Genomic DNA, 18,121 nt, shown 5'->3' on the forward strand with positions numbered 1-18,121 from the left:
ATTAAAAATAGATGTTATTGAACATTGTTTAATTGGGCAGACAAAATAAAGCAGAAATTTTTACAGAAAATGAGTTGGAAAACCAAAGACAATTGAAATACCTGAAAGACTCTTTATTAGAACCTCTGAGTTGACTATATAATCATTCTTAAAAATACCCTCTTTTTTTTTTTTTTAATCCAGAAACTTAATGCTTTTCTGAAGAAAGTAGAAAAGAGGGCGCCTGGGTGGCTCAGTTAGTTGGGCGACTGCCTTCAGCTCAGGTCATGATCCTGGAGTCCCTGGATTGAGTCCCGCATCACGCTCCCTGCTCGGCAGGGAGTCTGCTTCTCCCTCTGACCCTCCCCCCCATGTGCTTTCTCTCTCTCTCATTCTCTCTCTCTCTCTCTCAAATAAATAAAATCTTTAAAAAAAAGGAGAAAAGAGTAAAAAAAAATGAGATAAAGTTTTCAAGTTAGAATGCATGGGAAGCAGTTTTGAAACCTGTAAAATGTTCTGACTTTGGAGTTAAAAGTCAAAGTCTGCTTGATCCAGATTCTTTTATTAAAAAATCTATGCTTAAGTAGATTTTGAAAAATTACTAGTTTCTTTCATCAGAGTAACTGCGTCTCCCTCCCTCCCTTCCTTCCTTCCTTTTTTCCTTCCTTCCTTCCTTCCTTCCATTCTTTCTTTTAACAGTAAGAGAAGGAAAAGAAGCATGGTTAGCCCATTCCATTTCATATTGTACAGAAAAGTCCACAGGTCTTGTTGAAGTGTGAAGTCACCCTTTCTGAGGCTTTACCAGCCTCGTAGGTATCACCACTGAGGAAATAATGTCTCCACTAGTTCATCTGTAGGTAGATCCCACTTTTTTCTGTCCTACTCTTATTATAAGCATCTAGCATACAAGGTGTTTGATGACTTAATTCGTTTTTTTTTCTAATAAAGGTGCTATGTATTCAGAGTTCAACTAATAATCAATACTGGAATGGCACTTTTCATTTCATCTCTCAGTCTACTAGAAGTCAGCAAAATCTTTAAAAACCAATTATATGGGCCAATGTGGGCTATAGTCTAAAGATATGCTCATCTCCATTCAGGTCCATAACTATCTCTTATTTAGAGATTTGGTGTATAGTTTGACTTTGTTCATTATATATGAGCTATCATTTTGTTCATTGCTCAGATATTCCAGAGTCTCTTCTAAAGTGAATATCAGGCTTTTTAAAAAATGTGACAAGAGAAAGGTGCCTGGGTGGCTCAATCAGTTAAGCATCTGCCTTTGGCTCAGGTCATGATCCTAGCTAGGGTCCTGGGATCGAGCCCCGCGTCAGGCTCCCTGCTCAGCTTGTACTCTCTCTTGCTATCTCTCTCCCTATCTCTGTCTCTCTCTCTCAAATAAATAAATAAAATCTTTTTTTAAAAAATGTGATAAGGAGGGGCGCCTGGGTGGCTCAGCCCTTAAGCTTTTGCCTTTGGCTCAGGTCATGATTCCAGGGTCCTGGGATCAAGCGCCACATCGGGCTCCCTGCTCAGCAGGAAGCCTGCTTCTCCCTCTCCCACTCCCCCTGCTTGTGTTCCCTCTCTAGCTGTGTCTCTCTCTGTCAAATAAATAAATAAAATCTTTTAAAAAAATATGTGATAAGGAGAGAGAAATTGAGAGAGGGTGGGAGGGAAAAAGAGAGAGATAGAGGAGAGACAGAGACAGGTTTTGTTAAATATTGCAGGACTTTTATTTGCTGTAATAAAAAATATCATCAGTTTTTTAATTTTTAAAAGGAATTTGGGGCTATTAATCTCTTCATTCCAATAGTCAGAATAGTACCAAAACAGATCGGGATAGGCCAAGTGACAACTAAGGTCAGAGAGCAAGTGTAAAATTAAAAAGTTTTGCTATTTGAGTCTTAGATCACTGAGAACTTTCTCACTCTTTGATTAAAATAAGTGAATAGTTAACAATCTATCCCCCACAGTGCCCCAGCATGATGCTAGGAACTGTGATGTGTATTTCCTGAAGGGGGGGAGGGTTGGGGGAGATGAACGAGAATAGTCCTTGGGCTGAAGTAGTTTGCAGTAAAGTAGAAAGGTTAATTATGGTTAATCGGGCTATTGTGTATAATGACACATGCTCATGATACAAAGTAGAATACGGGGGGGGGGGGCAGACTTAAATCAAGTTGTTTTTTTAAATATTGCTTAAGATAGAATACGTTTACCCATTTTGTGGCATGTGATTTAAAAGGAAATATTATTTGGATAATGATTTTTTTTTTTTTACTTTGGTCTCTTTTTTTTTAAGTAGCCAATTGTTTCTGCTTCATATTTAAAGCTCAATAATTTTACCAGGAAATCAGAATTCTGAAATTTATCCTATTTAAGAAAAATGATGAAAATCTGCGATTTACTGTTAAACGTAAAAGGCCAAGTAATATTAAGAGGAATCAGAAAGTACTTTGCACTAAGTAGAGTTTTGAAAGGAGTTTAGGGAATTTTTAAAGGATTTAGAAACAACTGGAAATTTTAGATGAGGATAATCACAGTATGGTAAATTGAATTACTATTGATTTTCAGAAACTTACCCGTGATACATGGACTTAAAAGATATTCAAAGAGATATTTTTGATTAGGTTACCTGGAAATGTATATGGTAAATTGAAGTTTCTTGAACAATTTTATTTTCATTAGGCAAAATTTGTGTTTTTTTGTTTTTATTTTTTATTTTATTTTATTTCATTTTAAAGATTTTATTTATTTATTTGAGAGAGAGAGAATGAGAGAGAGAGAGCATGAGAGGGAAGAGCGTCAGAGGGAGAAGCAGACTCCCTGCTAAGCAGGGAGCCTGATGTGGGACTCGATCCCAGGACTCCAGGATCATGACCTGAGCTGAAGGCAGTCGCCCAACCAACTGAGCCACCCAGGCGCCCAATGTTTTTATTTTCTAAAATCCATAGAATTGACCCAAAGTTGGAAGAAGTAGTATATTTGAAAACATACGTCTAATTATAACTGAGTGATGCATATAGTAAATTAATAAAGTTAATCAATTAAAATGACTAAATATTGAAAAACAACATATTCCTTTATGATGATTCATCTCTTGATTTCTTAAAATTCATTTATTGAAAGGAGTGATTAATTGACAAGAAGCTTCTATGTCATTTGATTGAGTTTTCAACTACACATTCCTCATGTGAGAATTAAGATATGTTCAGAAAAAGAATCTGGGGCGCCTGGGTGGCTCAGTCGTTAAGCGTCTGCCTTCGGTTCGGGTCATGATCCCGGGGTCCTGGGATCGAGCCCCGCATCGGGCTCCCTGCTCAGTGGGAAGCCTGCTTCTCCCTCTCCCACTCCCCCTGCTTGTGTTCTCTCTCTTGCTGTCTCTCTCTCTGTCAAATAAATAAAATCTTAAAAAAAAAAGAATCTGCAAGAGGAAATACATTAAATGTTATTTTATAATGTTTTATATAAATGTTGTTCTGCATTTTAATTTAGAGTTCTAGCTATTTAATTAACCTATAAAAATCCATGCCATTCACAAATAGTGTAACTTGGAGAACAGATCATTGTTATTTTAATTCTTAGTCTACAAAGCTATAAGAAGGAAGTTGCTACATTTACTTAAAAACAGTTGTAAAATATAACATGGTCCACCAATGATGAACTGTTCCAGGCAGAACGCACCTTGTCGGACAGGATATTTTTATAAGATGTGATGTGAGGAAATATGAAGAGAAATCGCCTTACACATATCTGAGGGAAAATTATTTAAGCAGCCATAATGGATTTTTTACAAATTTTGTACATTTCCCTTTAGTTGGTCCAGCTGGATTTTTTTTTTTCTCAGCTATCCTCATGGCAGCTTCTTATTTTCACAACCCTAATACTCCAAAGCAGAAAGGCATCTTGTTCAGGCTTGATCCTCATGTTATCTGCAAAAAAAAAATAAACCATACAAAGAGTTCTGGGGTATATTTGAGAATGAATAGATTATGGGGGCAGCAGAATTGCTGTGAATGTGCAAATGAGACTGGGTGTGAAAGCAAGATAAGCTTTAGGAAGGATATAGGTGACTCAGGGGGCACATAAGGGATTTATTGGAACCTTTAAAAACATTTTTACAGTGCAGGTGAAGGGGACTGAGGCTTAAAATTGTTCAGCTTAGTGAAAAAATGAAACCTGACATCCACTACTTGTATACAAAGAGAAACAAGTATTTTAGTAAAACCTCCTACTTGTTCTTCTAAAGTTTCCAGAACATTGGCTGTGACCTTTTGTGTACAATGTGCGTTGAGGAGTAAGTCTAACAGAAGCTTCTAGTGGAGAAGGTTTTCATAAAGAATAGGACCAGCAATGATAGTCTCAATAATTTTCAAAATGTCATAACTCACTTCCCTCCTTTTGTAGAAGTGCAGCCCTGGGTATATTGGAGAACAGATCATTGTTATTTTAATTCTTAGTCTACAAAGCTATAAGAAGGAAGCCTGCTTCTCCCTCTCCCACTCCCCCTGCTTGTGTTCTCTCTGAAATTGTAAAAAAAAAAAAAAATTCCTTGTCTAATCAAGGAAGAAAGCAAACTCTTCATTATTTTATTGATGTAACAAGATGTTAGATTATCTTCCAACCCCCAGGGGTATTCTTCTGGTTGTCTCATAGCTCTTGCTTCAACAAGCTTGCCACTTGTTATTGACACGATGTGTACATCAGTTCCCAAGCCAGAATATAAGGTCTGGAAGGAAGGAATTTGGGGTTATTTGAGTGCCCATTCCCATAGCATATCACTACACTGTTTCCCAGGAAGTATTAATTAAATGGATATAAACATAAACAGCAAGGTGATTTTTTTTAGTTAGATTATTATAATTTTTAAAGCTGTACATATATGTAATTTTTGGAAAGCCATATAAATCTTAAATCATGAAACATATTTAAGTATTTTAAAATCAAAGTTTAAAAAAATAACATTGACTTAAATAATATTAGAGAATTTTTACCATTTTGAGAAATATTTCACACTTTGCTCCTATTTCAGATTTTTTTCTGGTTTCTATATCCTGAAAGTTTCTTCATTTTTAGATGAATACTCATTTACACGGTGATTTAAAACAATCTGTTTCACTTTAGATGGGATTATTACAAATTGTCTGAAAATGTATATATTAACTGGTTGGTCGCTGTTCCTCTCTGTGGTGCTGAAGAGATACTTGTTTGGGAGTAAGAGAATGCCACCAGAGTTTTACTAAGGTTGAGTTTTCTTTTATTATTATTATTAGTAATAATAATAATAAAGTAGTAATAATATCATTTAGTGAGCACCTATCACTTGTCAGGTGCTTTCATCTGAGAATAAATATGTATTAGTCCCATTATATAAATGAGTAAACTAGGAGGCTCAGACAAGTCCGTGTCTGTCAAGGTTATATTACAGGTGGCAGCAGAAGCAGGGTTAGCCTCTCTGATTCTGTGTCCTATGCTCTTTTCACTCACTGATTGTAGAGGGTGAAAGAAGAACCTTCAGAGGGCTCCTCTTGTGACCTCTATTTTTTTAACATTTATTTATTTATTTTGAGAGAGAAAGAGAGAGTGGGGAGAGAGAGGGGCAGAGGGAGAGATAGTCCTAAGCAGACTCCACATTGAATGTGGAGTCCCACGCAGGGCTCAACCTCACAACCCTGAGATCACGACCTGAGCCAAAACCAACAGTTGGATGCTTAACCGACTGCATCACCCAGGAGCCCCCTCTCTTGTGACCTTTTACTCTAAAGGGTAAGTGATCATTGCAGCTACTTTTGAAAATAGTCTTTTTCTCTAACGTGACTACTTGGACCAAATCAGTTCTAGGAATCAAGGTTCCTGAACAAAGTACAGAAATACACACACACACACACACACACACACACACACACACACATTTACTATGATAACATTAAAACTAGAAAGTTTTAGGTAACAAATTATATTCATTTGGTACTTGGATAATTTAGAAGGAATACCATGAACCTGTAGTACACACACACTTTGGGATGGAGAGAGAATGATCAGTGCATTATGGTTGATAAAAGGTGTGTGCATTAAATATCTGAAACTCGGGTTATAAGAAACAAACATAACATGTAATATGTAGCCTCAACTACTGCATACTTCATTCTGATGGCAATTTTCAGATCAGTTTTGAGATGCAGACTAAAAATCATAACTTTTTGCTTAAATTCCAGATTGATATAGAAGGTTATTTGATTTAACAATCTTTACAGTAAGTTTTCTTTTTTGTGTTTAGATTGACTTATTTTGTCAGTTTTTAGGGTTGTTTTGTTCCCCAGGCAAGATGGCATTCTCATCTCCTGCTGCTGCTAACATTTAAAGCATGCAGCCCTTTGTTGCGAGGTAGTGCAAATTCCAAATGACGGACGATGATTAAACAGAAAATGAAACTTGAATGGCACTATCTCAGAATCGACTTAAAGCCATGACAGGTGTCCCTCTGTAGCAATGTATCAGTTTGGAACACATGAAGAGTAAGAAATTGTGGCTTTTTCGTGGTTGGGTTTCTTTTTTCTTTGAAATCAAAGGGAGAAAATACCAATTTGTCCTGGATCACTCAAACAGTGATCTGGATTTCTAAACAGGGTGGACAACACGAGCACACGATGAATAATCCCTGAGCTTGCAGTCTGATACTGTGCACCATACCTATTTTAATACCAGCTGTAATTTTCTCATTTGTACACAGATACTGTAGTAACACTAAAAAAAAAAATGTATAACTGTAATTAAAAAGCCAGCACTCAAGAAAGATAAGACACAAAGAATTAATTGGGATTACAGCTCTTCCTTCTGTATTGACTACAAAAGCTTGGTGATCTGAATTGTGCTCCAGCCCTGAGCTCAGGACTCCCTCCAACCCCCAAGGCTCTTCTTTAACATTTGTTATTACTTAGCTATTTTATTTGGCAGAGATCCCTCTATCTCATCTTCTAATGCACTGGCAAGGTTCCTGTTGCCAATAGCTTAGAGCCTACTACTGCTAGGGTAAGCGACATAGCCGAACTTTCTAGCCTCTGCATCCTTATAAATAATGCATCTGGTTTCCTGTAACTACATGAACCCTTAGACTTTGGTAGGCATGTCTTTGTTAGTCAGGATAAAAGAGTGGGGAGATGAACGGTTGGGGAAATAGTTGTAGGCAGTTATTATCACTGATTAGAACCTGACTCCATCATACATGCATTAATCACTGGGTTAATGCTAATGGAAAGCTTATAATATTTATAGTAGACATAAACATGATACATAAAAATAATGTCTTTACTGACTAAACTGCATCTTAAATTCAACAGTGCTAATGTTCACCTAGGACCTTTTGAAATTCTATTGCCCATAATTAGATCTAATTTACTTATTTTTAAAACCTCTTTTACTCTGCACACAATCCATTTACTTTTTGGGTGTGTGCACACTTGTTCTTAAAAACAATAGTGAGATAATGGTTAAAGATAATACATAATGCTCCAGCTTGATGGTATAACAAGTTACTGGATTTAGAATAAAGGAGGAAAAATGTTATGATAATGAGTTATAGCAAAGTAAGTAATATATATCATACTTCTAACTTCAAAGTGTTTGTAAATTTATGTTATTAAAAATTAATGTTTTATTTTGAGCGACAGAGATATTAGTATTTAAACAAGAGAAACCAATTTTTAAAAGTGAAACTTCTTTAGCAATGTTCTTTAAGATGCACCTTCAATATTAATGTAAAGTAAGAAAGTTCCACCTCAGTATGTATTCTTCGCTTTATCGGACACACCATCATTGGACGTTCACAGAATGACTGTTCAGCATTAAAATTATGTTGTATGGATGAAAAAATTCAAATTGACTTAGATGTTGAATGAGAAGCAGGGTGCTCTAGAGCCTTGTATATTTTCATCAGAATTAATTGAGAGAAGGAAAAATCATGTTTCTAAGTGGAGAAAGGATGTTAATCCTCTTCATTTTATTGTCGGTTTCTTTAATAACGATCGGTTTAAATCTGAATGGCTCGTGTACTTATGAATATGATGACTTATAACTAATAGTGACACTTATTTTGGTCATGTTTAGCTTTTGCCGTGTCAAGGGTTTTACAAAGCCTACGTAGTTATCAGAACTAATATTGGTCAAAATGTTTAATACTTATTTCTTTGAATCATGTTGAATTTCCTTATTGATTAAACTAGTTTCTACAACCAGCCAATTTTAAATTAAATCATCAGATCTGTATCTCTATGTAGTATAATTTTTTCTCTTTGATTTTGAATACAATTTTTTTCTACTTTGAAATGTCAGAATTTCTGTGAAATGAAAACATTTCCTTAATGATTCAGAAAATTTTGCTAACCCTCTTTTAAAACTGTGCATTGTCATCACCGGTTAAATTGAGGAGTCTTCGATTCACCAAGAAGATAATAATAAAATATATTAGTATTTTACTCAGTTTATGTATTTTAACCCACTCACCAAAAACAATCAAGCCAATAACATCTAAAAAAATCAACCCATCATCAAATAACTACAATAGCCTAGTCTGTTTTGATGGTTGTTTTGTTTTGATGGATACTGAGGCTAGAAATAGATGGATTATGTTTTTCTGCCTCTAATTGTCCAATACTTTCAAAGTCTTCCTGCTTAGGCATAGTGCTTTCTGGAATCAGATTTCTGCATTCTTCTATCATTAGTCAAAACAAAACACTATCAGAAAGAAATATTTTCATAACTGGATACTAAGTGAAGAAAAATCTCAGATACTTAGACATGCACATACAAGAAACAGTGTTTCCAGAGATGCCTGGGTGGCTCAATTGGTTAAACATTTGCCTTCTGCTCAGGTCATGATCCCAGAGTCCTGGGATCGAGTCCCACATCGGGCTCCCTGCTCAGCGGGGAGCCTGCTTCTCCCTCTGCCTGCTGCTCTCCCTGCTTGTGCTCTCTCTCTGACAAATAAATAAATAAAATCTTTAAAAACAAACAAACAAACAAAAAAAAAAAAAAACAGTGTTTCCAGAATATATCTACCACACAAAGAGAATCCAGGAGAAGACATGGATTCTCACTTCTGAAGTATTTGCATTTGTGCCAGACTGGGATTAGGAAAACTAGGTTCTCCCTTAAAATATAACACCATGGAAGCAGGAACCATTGTGATCTTTCTCTTATTCTCGTAGTCTTAGGTAGGGCCTGGCATGTAGTAGGCACTTACTAAATAATGACCGAGTGAATGAGTGAACGAGTGAAGTTACCAAAGGCAGGAAGGACAAGGTGAACCTAGAATGTATCTGGAAAAACTGACAAAAGGCACACATTTAAAAAAATACCTGTGAAGCCTGTAGCAGAAGAGGCATCAACTGAAGACCAAGCCTTCCCTTTTCACTTTAATATGAATAATTTTTAACTTGCTATATTTGCACAATGTTTTCAAATATTAATGTCTTTTAAAAAAATTAAATTTTCCTGTTAAAACTCCGGGTTTATGGCATGTCTTCCTCCCTAGTGATCATGTTCCTAGGAGAAGAAATATGCCACAGAGGGACATCACACTGTTTAGTATGTTCAAGCTTTTTGATTCGTGTACCTGCTGGCAGTATCATGTAAATGGCTTGGTTTCATTATGGCCCGAGTTCAACCACACAGCATGATCAAGCGGACCACCTACAGTTGCAGATTAAATTCTATTGTTGGGGAAAGTGCCCTCATCTGAGGAGTAAATCTGTCATTAACATGTTCTTGTTTGGGTCCAAGAACAGTAGGGCTCGGCAGAAAAGTTATTTCTTCTGTTATTGATGACCTTTTTATTTAAGTCTTCTTCCATGGGTGCACTTTCAAAATATAATTCTCAAGAGGAGAAATAAGGATCCTGATGGTGAGGATGATAAATAAGGAAGGACAATGCTTGTCCTGCCTCTGTTTTTCAGAGTCAGCTTTCTCTTCTATTTTTTCTGAGGAGACTTGGACCTTATCACTCTCAAAATTTGAATCATGCCTTCACTCTTGGCAGATAACCCCACTTTCTACTTCAGAGAAAAGAGAGACTATAGCTGGAATGTCTTTTCCCTACCTGCTACCCCATCTATAAACTCCAGCACAATGCCTGGGACATAACCAACCACTTAGGGAACATTTTTTGGATGGATGGGCAGTTAGATAGCAAGATAAATTAATGTACATCTTTGGTCTTTAGAAATGGTAGCTATTTTTGATCATATATAATACAGCGACCTCAAAATCTGAATCTACTGCTTTTGAAAAGCAGGTCATCATGAGGTTTTCCATTTTTACCTTCCAGACTGTGAAATGAAGTTCGATTAAATGCTGAACAGCAAAAATTTCCTAATCAGTTGCTGTATGTTGGCTGAATTACAGTAATATCATTTCATTTTGAGTTGGGCAATTCAAGCATGTAGCTCTGGGTTTTTGACAGCATACAGTTCACTAAAATAATTATTTTTGTACCCATTCAACCCATCTTTTTCCATAGACATAGTTTATTTTAAACCTCCTGTTTCCAGGAGTACAGTGAGCTCTGAGCCTGGAGATGCCTAAAAATGTCTTACCTTCTCATTGCACTTTTTTTTTTTTTTTTTTTTTAATTTCAGCGACTTCTCTCTGCTGTTCGTTTGCATCACCAAAAGCTTAGGAACCTTGGAAAACTGTTTACATAGTGGTATTTATCTCAATAGATTCTTTGGTTTTAAGTTTCTGAATGATTACCAATAATTTAATTCTAGATATACTCATCAAAAACTTTTTCCTTGGCATCCTTTTGTGGGTGAAAGGGAAGAATAGGGGGGATCTAGGTGTACATGGATACCTTTTGGATATCCTTTTGTATTTAATTTTTTGGATCCCTTTGATATAGTCAGTAAACCTTTGGAAGGACATGACAGAAGTAAAGATTGGGTTAAATCCAGGTATCTAACCTGGGGTGAAGGGGACTCAACCTAAGGATGGTTTATTTGTCTCACCTCTAGTGACAGGTCGTAGAAAAGTCTCAGGGAAGAATTTTTGAGAAACACTTCAGAAGATTTATGTTTCATTTGAGAAGGCTCTTTAAAAGCCTTTTCCTTCTTATGGGAGGTATATGGGGGTAGAAACAGCATATGGTTGAAACTCTCTGCACGGCAGTGATATGTAAAAGAAGTACTTTCCTGCTAGGTGAAATTACTCTGCATGCCTCTTGCTGTCACTGACATGATTTAGTTAAATACCGATGCTTTTAGAGGGGCTTTGTACTGCATCATAAATATTTAACAGTTTTATAAAATATCTGTATGCGTAACTGGGTAGGAAATACGGCGGTGGAGAAGCTCACCCTCCGCATCAGAGCCGTTTGGCCTTAGTGTCCCCTGACCGTTTGGCCGTTGAAAAAGATATGTTCAGGATGCAAGTGTCATCAACCATTAAAGGATTCTATTTCTGTTTTTCCAACAAAATGATGCTTACTGTCTAATCTTTCTGATCGTCAGTAAAGTGAACTTTACAATTTCCCTCTTCACATTATTCATAGATGTTCCAATCCCCCAGTGACTGAAGGAGGGCATTAAGAAAAATCTCTTCTTGGCAAATAAACGATATGAGGGAGGGGTCAGGAAAAGCTCTTAGATTTTCTGCAGCAACTAATGGTTTGTTTATATAAAGATACTTCATTGCCATTAGATAATAGTTAAAATGATACAAATCTTGTATTTTTGATATAATTTTGAAATTCATTTTAAAAATCAATTCCTTAAAGTAAGAGTGGTAAGGGGAGGTGGGTGCCGAGGGTACCTGCATAGAGAGGAAGGGAAATAACCAAGTGCAGGTTGATGAATGTGGAATTGGTTATTTTGTTTGTTTGGCATAGGCTGTGGAGTTGTTGTTGTTGTTGTTGTTGTTTAAGATTTTATTTATTTTTCGACAGAGAGAGAGCGAGAGAGGGAACACAAGCAGGGGGAGTGGGAGAGGGAGAAGCAGGCTTCCCACTGAGCAGGGAGCCCCATGTGGGACTCGATCCCAGGACCCTGGGGTCATGACCTGAGCCAACGGCAGACACTTAACGACTGAGCCACCCAGGCGCCCTGGAGTTTTTATAATAAAAACTTACTATAGCTTATTAAGGTGTGTTCTGTGTCATATGTGCTGGCGAGAAATAGCCATGAAAAAAATCTTCAAAATTTTTTTCCAGCGTTTTATTATGGAATGTTCAAGTATACAGAAAAAGTGAATGCATTGTAAACAACTTATACCCATTGTCTAGATTTTACAGGTAACATTTGCTGTATTTGCTTTGAGCATCATTTTATTTATCCATCCACTCTTATTTTTGATGCCCTTTCAAGTAAGTTGCACATCTGAGTGCATTTTACTCCCACATATCCCATTCTGCCTGATACATGTGTTTTATTACAATCTTTAAAAGAATATGTAAGTGACAGATTATGCCAACAAACAGAATATAGGTTTCTCTGGAATGAGTCATCATATTTGGACCTGGGATTTTCTAGGCATCGTATTTCAGAATTAACTCCATTAGCAACAGCCTTCTTTCTCCTCTTCCTGACAGTCGCTCCTTCCCTGTGCCAGTCTTCTGACTCTCCAAATTAAAAGAGGCCATAACCTTGCCTCGCCAGTTCTCAGCTATTGGCCATCTTGGTATCACATGTTTTTGAACCACTGCAATAATATTAGGCTGATCCCTATTTTGACATGACAGTCTTCTTTCCTCTCCCTTAATATAAGCTCCCTTCCATCCACTAGAGTCTCTATTCTGTACCTTTCTGTGTGAGCATAAAGCTCGTTGTCACGTTGCCATTGTTAAACTGATTTCTTATCTCCGACCTATCCTCTGTGAAAACTATTGGGCTCCACAGAGCACATTCTGTGTGTCCCCTTAGTGTGATGAAATCAGGTTGAATAAATGAGTCCAAATATGAATATTGATCTGTGGATATCTTCCAGAAAGAGGGCCTGAATATTCAGGAGAGCTGTGACCAAAAGTGGTCATGGGAGCATTAAACAGGGTTAACTTTCAGGTAGAAGCAGTCATAATGCAAGTTCAAGGTGAGATATTTCTATAGACATAATCCACGGCAGTAGTGACAGAACATCTAAACCCTCCCTTCTACTGTTCCTTTGTATTGACATTGGCAGTACATCCCTAAAGAGCTTTCCTTTGTAGAAATGAGTGGAAAGGAGAGGAGCATTAGACCTGAATTGTAGTCTTGACTCTGAAATTAATTTTGGTGTGACTCCAGGAAGATTATTTTTACCTCCTGGGACCTGTTTTCTTCTTGGACAAAATAAAATTCATGGGCAAGTCCTGCTTCAGCTCCAACGTTCAGTAAATGAAAATTTTAGATCTAATTATTCTTGAGATTACAGTTCATCTTTGCATTAAGCCTAAACCCTTTCACTCCGTGTGATTTCTGAAATGAAAAAAAAAAGGCATTCTTAAACAGATCTGAACTGAGCAACATATTGTGTGATTTAGAATAGAAGACTTTTGAATTGGAGACCGAATGACAAGACACTTTTATCTTATGACTCTTAAATTCGTATTTTTAAAGTAATAAAAATTATAACAATGCAGAAAAAGTGTCCACCCCTTGGACTGAGAAGCAGCAGAAAAATAGGAGACTGGCATTTGATTTTAAATAGGATACTTCTGCTTCTATGAGCATTATAAGGCTTATGACCTTAACAGCATTGCCAGTTAGGTGACTCCCTCAGAATGCCAAATCAGCTCTGGCAACTGCTCATAGTTTTATTCCTCTTTTTTCCCTTTGGTGCAACTTTGTATTTTCATTTTGATCAGCAGCAAGGAGCAAGACTTACGTAGACCCTACGGAAAATGTATATTGTAAGATGTTTCCTCTGGATGAACTCTTCTCAGATTTACAAATTTGGACTATATTTAAAAGTAGGGCACTTCAGATAATTCCCTTCCTGAAGCTTCCTTGATTCCAGGTGAGTTGTGAGGGTTTATTTTATAGAAGGCTTTATATGATGTTTCAGAGTCTCTTGAGTGGATGGTACTGTCTTATAAGTAATTCATAACTGCCTTCCTATGTGGACCATCTCATGCTCAACAGGTTCTGTCTGAAGCAGAAGATTGAAAAATCAAAGTAACAAATTCCAGAGCATTTGTAAAAGTGATGTGTTGTGCTATACACTGCATTTCTGGATTGATTTGGGGATTAGTTCATAGAGTCAGCTGACAAGAAACTGAAACAAATAGCTAGTGCCTAAGTGTAAATCAAGTTTAATTACTTCCATGTTTGAAAACTTACTGACTTTGTATTAAACAGGCATTGATTATCAGAGATATTTCTCCCTAATGTTTAATTTCTCTTACTGCAACAAAGTATAGCCTTTATTATTCCCCTTAAATAACATTATCTACATGCTCATAAAAGCGCCGATTATCCCTTGTTTTGCCATAAGACTTGAGGATAAAACAAACAAAAATTCTCTCCTAGCCATGGTGCTCTGTGATGTGATCTTAACTTCAAACAAGCAAAGGTATTTGTTCAAGGTAACTAATGCAACATATATTGCTCTAGTAAACATTATGATTGACTATCCATCCATATATCAGAGTAGTCACTATAAGGACATTTTTTTTTCTATTACGCATATACACACACAGTACTTTAACATTATTTGTGTTTATTCACACAAGTACAACTCTTATCTGGAGTACCCATGCCTTTCACGTGTTTTCATGTAATTAATTTATCTCTCTTTAGTAGAGTTTCTAGTATTGATGCATTGATTCAACAACACATAGTGACATCTGTATGCCAGGCATGTTCTGGGCAGAAGGGATATAGTGGTGGAAACAGACACAGGTGCTTGACCTTATTGGAATTGACATTCAGGCAGTCAGTTTATCACACATTTCATAACAAAGCACACTGCGTAGAAAATACAGATAGATAATTCAGAATAACTGCCACTTTCTCCGTCATCCTTTGCTCATATTTCTAGTATATTCTAAATAGGGGAATGGGATGGAGTTAACAATGAGAAATAATATTTTAAGTATATAAAATGAGATAGAGTTATAAGCCTTTGCTCATTTTCTCATAAAATATCTTTTGAATGGAAACCCTCAATGACTTATCAATTTAGTATATCTTTATTCATGCTTCTGAGTTCCTTGGGATGCAGTGTCACATCATCAACATCAATTCAGAGTTTGTAGTTAATTAATAACTGTCAGAGATTTAATGCCACGTGACCTACCGAGATTTTTGTAGACGAAAGGGCAACCTAAATGTACCAAAGTCTCATTATTTTAGTGCAGTCCGCTAGTAAAACTGGTCAGGTAGAACATATTTTCCTTTTGAAATTAAATGTTGGAGAAGCTGAAACCATGATGAGTGTCCAAGAGTCATTTTTTTGTTATTGAGTTAGAATTCGCATAACCTAAAATCATTCTAATGTGAACAAGTCACTGATATTTATCACAATGTTGTGCAACCATCTCCAACTGCTTCCAGAACATGTCCAGTGTAATTTTAAAAGAAAGGTGACTTATAAAATCAAAAATAAAATAAACTGTTTTTGCATATAACTAATGAATTCACTTACGGGGAGTGAGAAACTAATAGGTTCTCTCAAAGTAAAGAAAACTTATTATAACTATCCCATTTAATAAAGATATCTTTCTACATATAAATTCTCAAATCCTCATCTTTGAGGTCATATACTGTATCTTGAGCAACAGAGGATCTCAACTTATAAAGAACAAAATGTGCCAGAGTGAATTGATCATCTTGTTACAAAATGAGAACACAGACCCACAGTCAGTACCAAACGTTTGATACAGCATCTCATAAAATAATTCTTGAAATTAAGTCAGATTGTTTTCTCTGAGAAAATTTTCACTGGGAAAGAATAGTATAATCCAGAGTCTTCACTCACCTTCAGAGTGGGGAGAAAACATCTGCCCAGTAAGGTAGGATGAGTTTCATATCCCCCCATTTAGCATTATGAATAATGTAAAAGAACATCAAATAGTACATGGATTTGGTTTGCCCTCAGAGAATTTTTCTGTTTAGTTGAAGAGAGAAGAATTACAGGAACAACAGTTAAATTTTGGTTTATTCCCAACTTTTCATCCACTGAAAGGATCTGTGGTGGTTAAACATGAAGCGTATTTATGGTAACAGAGTTTCAGTAGCATAAGAGAAATTCTCAAAAGGCATATTTAGGAACAATCAGAAAAATTTGATAAGGGTATGACTGAACTAAGCACTAAAAGATTTGAAAAAATGAACGAGAGTATAGAGGGTATTTTGAATAATTAGATGGATACAAAAAAAGTTTGCCCATTTATTAGAGGGGCCGTAATCTATATAATTCAATTTCAGTTAAAAATAAAAACCAAACAAAATGTATGTACTGAATGGATAATGCAGCTCTAGGCTTGGGACAGCCAGACAGTGATAGACCTGGCCTTCAAAGAAATTGTATTCTTCAGTCCTATACACATGGCATGATTAAATAATAGCACAGACTGTGAAGATGTGCCCCAGTAGTGGTACAGTTAAGAAAATGCTGCGTCCCTGACTTGGAAGCATAGAAGGGCTGCAGGGAGGAGTTGTGGCCAACCTAGGGAATGACTTTCAAATGAGAAGGAAGAGGCTAATAGATACATTTGAGTACTCTGTCCTCTCCATAGGAGGCAGTAACTTTTTAAGGTTACCTTTAGAACATGAAGCTTTCTTGTGAAAACTGTGATTTCATAATTCATTAGCAAATACATAAATCATTACATTTTATCCATAGTCATCTCCAATGAGTATAATTTAGAAATGAAATTATCCCAGGGGCGCCTGGGTGGCTCAGTTGGTTGGGCATCTGATTGGTTTTGGTTCAGGTCATGCTCTCCCGGGTCATGGGATGCAGCCCCGCATCCGGGCTCTGCACTCAGCAGGCAGTATGCTTGGGATTCTCTCCCTCTGCCCCTCCCCCAGCTTTGCTCATGGATGGTCTCTCTTTCTCTCAAATCAATAAATAAGTCTTAAAAAAAAATTATCCTGGTCATTGTAGTACTAGACACCATTTTAGGAGCAACGGTAAGATTTTTCAGAGATAAACATTTTCAGAGCAAAAGAGCCAAAATATAGGGGAAAAAAATGTAAAAGAGAAGAGAGGTTTGGGTAATATGGTCAAAAGCAAACTGGCATTTACTATCCTCTTTCATCTGCTAGAGCTGTGCTAAATACTTCTGATAATAAAAAAAAAGTAAATGCTGAACCCAATAGCCTGGCTTGAATTGAAGTAGCAGAGGAATTTCATTATATTTGATGATATGATAGGATTTCTTTTTTCTTCATTGAAGCTGGCTTAGAAGGAAGCTGGAATATTATGAAAGTGGATCAGAAGTACACGTGTATTTTGATTTTCTTCTGCCAAATCCCATTCTGTATTACCCCATCTCCTCTTGTCCCAGGTCGACTTACTAACATTTACTTCCTTACCTTCTGTGGTGGATGAATTATGGCGGCAAATTCTTTGTCACCGTCCCATCGAGACTAAATCCTCTCCCCCCCCAGCCCTGTCCTGCTTCACCAGTAGGAGGCAATGGAAATAACCCATGTAGCGTCCAGATTTAGTCTGAAGGAGGACTGGCAGCTTGTGCTTCCTCCTTCTTGGGATGCTTCTGCTCAGAACCCAGCCACCATGCTGTGAGAAGCCCAAGCCACAGGGGGAGGCCATGGGTTGATGTGCCCTCCTGCAGCCCCCACTGAGCTCCCAGCTGACATCTGGCATCAGCTGCTGGGCACGTGAGTGCCATCTTCAATAGTTCAGCCCCGTTCTGCCCCAGCTGACATCAAATGGAGCAGAAGAACCACTCAGCTGAACCCTGTCAGCCTGCAGACTCAGGAGATAGACAACAACCGTTGTTCTTTCAAGCTGTTTTGGGGCAGTTCGTTTCATGGAGGTACATAACCGAGAGCGCTTTCCAGAGAAAATGCTAGAACCGAGACTGTGGAGGAGCTCATTCAATTTCCATTATAAGTAGGTCACATTTAAATAGCCTATGCTTGATCCTTATAACTTCTGGATATCACTAGGCAAAATTTTAGAAAGCTCTTATTTTGGAAAGGAGGCACCTTTA

At 37.0% G+C, this 18,121-nt stretch overlaps 1 protein-coding gene across 2 annotated transcripts in view; it reads left to right on the plus strand.

Moving 5' to 3' along the window:
• The window catches only part of NRG1 (neuregulin 1), a 1,087,163-nt gene that overhangs the window by 944,316 nt on the left and 124,726 nt on the right, over window positions 1-18,121 (plus strand). The gene's annotated exons all lie outside the window — the stretch shown is intronic.

This window comes from Eumetopias jubatus, unplaced genomic scaffold (genome assembly GCF_037043125.1).
Source record: "Eumetopias jubatus isolate StellerSeaLion01/CBP00866 unplaced genomic scaffold, mEumJub1_p1.0 scaffold_2, whole genome shotgun sequence".
Taxonomy (NCBI): Eukaryota; Metazoa; Chordata; class Mammalia; order Carnivora; family Otariidae; genus Eumetopias; species Eumetopias jubatus.